The sequence below is a fragment of the Henckelia pumila genome, chromosome 3 (genome assembly GCF_033568475.1).
Source record: "Henckelia pumila isolate YLH828 chromosome 3, ASM3356847v2, whole genome shotgun sequence".
NCBI lineage: Eukaryota > Viridiplantae > Streptophyta > Magnoliopsida > Lamiales > Gesneriaceae > Henckelia > Henckelia pumila.
In genome coordinates, this window is record NC_133122.1 from 1,500,250 (window position 1) to 1,502,888 (window position 2,639).

Here is a 2,639-nt window from a genome sequence, read left to right on the forward strand (position 1 = left end):
TTTGTCTTTTGCTTCTTCTCGGGCTCGACTTTCTTGGGTGGTGGGTAGAACGTTTCTTGCCCTTCATACTTGGCCCCTTCTTCGCAGAAGATGAGGAGCCCACAAGAAAGCTGGCTTATCCTTCTTAAGTGTGGATTCATATGTAACGAGCATATTGACCATCTCTTCAAGGGTGGCCTCTATCTTGTTCATATTAAAATTTATCACAAATCCATCGAATGAAGAAGGAAGAGACAGAAGCAATAAATCCACATTGAGTTCATGCTCCAACACCAAATCTAGGGTCGCCAACTTCTGTATGAGCCAAATCACTCGTACCCCATGATCACGGACCGAAGTCCCTTCACGCATGCGGCACGTCATCACTCCTTAACAGTAGCGAACCTTTCAGCCCTCGACTGAGCCCCAAAAAGTTCCTTGAGTTGCGTGTGAATGTCAGCAGCATTCACCGTGTCCTCAAATCGCCTCTGGAGTTCATCAGACATCGAGCTTGCATATAGCATTTTGGTCTTGATGTCATGGTCACACCATGCATCAAGTTTGGCCAATTCCTGGACTTATGTCAGCTGGTGCTTCCTTCGGAGGTGCTTTCTCTAACACGTAGAGCATTTTCTCCGAAGTTAAGACAATCTTCAACTTCCGGAACCATTCCGTATAGTTGGCGCCAGTCAATTTGTTTTGTTCGAGGATCGAGAATAATGGATTTCGCGAATTCATTGTATGAAATACTGAAAAGGAAAACAGACTATATCAATGATTGTTTAACAATTTACTAAGACATAAAATAGGCGAATTTAATTTTATGAATCTCACTCCCACTATTTTAACGATTTCACCACCCTCTAGTGAAACGGGAAACTTTTTCCTTAGTGAGAACATGGAGTCAATTGACAAACTTATGGTCCCGAATACTAATTCAGCCAACCAAAATTCTCAAAAAGTAGAGCCCAATTGCTATCCAAATCCCACCCCCATGTATTTACCTCATGTCCCAATAAGGGCCCAATAATATGCCGCCCGATTAAAAGTTACATGTCAAGATGACCCATCAATATTAAGTTGTGATGGACGAAGTCCGCCATGTGATCCCCCAATAATATGAGCCGATCCCATGGGAGTTCGCACCCAACTTACAAACAAATGTCCGATCCAATGTACAGCTTTCCCGACTGGACGGGCCCCCCCAATAATATGAGACCGGGACCCGGATCCTCGGGGGTATAGCATCACATACATTGACCGATGATGGAAGGTAGGAACATTTAAAACACTATTTAACATTTCCAATTAATTTAATCTTGATATAAATTTTAAATACATATTTAAAAATGAGGGATTTTATTTCACCATAAAAATATTTGTCTCATCATATTTAATTGTATTGCATGCATTGCCGGATTCACGCAATTTATGTCTAAACATGCCATACAATCGTGCGAATATCACATATTATTTAGGATTGATCCGATTCCATTTTCCTAATTTGACCCGTGGTTGCCAATCACGGGTCTTAGTGCCAATCCTAGGTAATATGCAGTATGCAAATGCAATCTTTATTACATATGCTTCCAATTTACATTTCTTCAGTCTTCATAATGTCATGCTGGGCCCCCAACCATCTTCAAAATCTTGATCTCCCACTAAATCCTAATGTATTTACAATAAATAACAATGACAAAGTAGGGGAAACATTTTTAGGTTGGGTGGGAACGGCTATAAAAAACCCCAAGCCCACTTTTATTACATAATACATTCATATCGGGACCCATAAACCAGGCCCATTAAATAAAACCAACATATAATAAAGACAAAATGTCTGAAAAATTCCTAACATCCACACCTACAAAATTGGTCATGGCAATCGATCATGCCTTATCCAATAACATTTAATTCAAAATTAATTTATTGGATAACATGCTGTGGCAATTTCAAATTTAAACAAGATAAAATTCATATTTTATATATAAAATCACTCATTTCACATATAAAATAACATATATTAGTATCTCTATATCAAATAAAATCATATTTTTTATCTATAAAATCCAATTTTACAAATAATAAAATCATATTTTACTTAATATATATCATAAGATCATATCTTATCATCAATTGTACCAAAATAATTGATTTCAAAAATTCATATTTACGGATAAACTATTAAAATTTTTCCAAAAAAATACTCAAAATTTATCCAAAATCAATTTTAAAATTTAAACGGACTCGAACAAAGTTCGATCCGAAATCCTCGGTGTGAACCAATCAAAAACAATTTTTGACCCCGGACCAAAAATAAAATTTTAAATATTACAAATTAATTTTTTTTTTTAAATAAAAAATATAATTTTTTTCTTCCCCTCCCCGCGGGCCGCCCGGGACACTCCCGGGCTGGCCCGCACCCGGGGCGCGGGCCCGGGGGCAAGCCCGGCTGCCCCCTTAGGGCAGCGGCCTGGCGCCGCCCCTGGGGGCGGGCGCCTGTGCGCGCTGCCCTGGGCGACGCCGAGCGCCGCCCCGCGCTGCGCTGTGGCGGCGCCGAGCGCCGCCCCTGGCAGCGGCCGTGCGCTGCCCTGCGCTGCGCTGGGCAGCGCACAGCGGCTGCCCTGGGCGGGAGACGGTCTCCGCCTTGGGCGGCGCCGTGC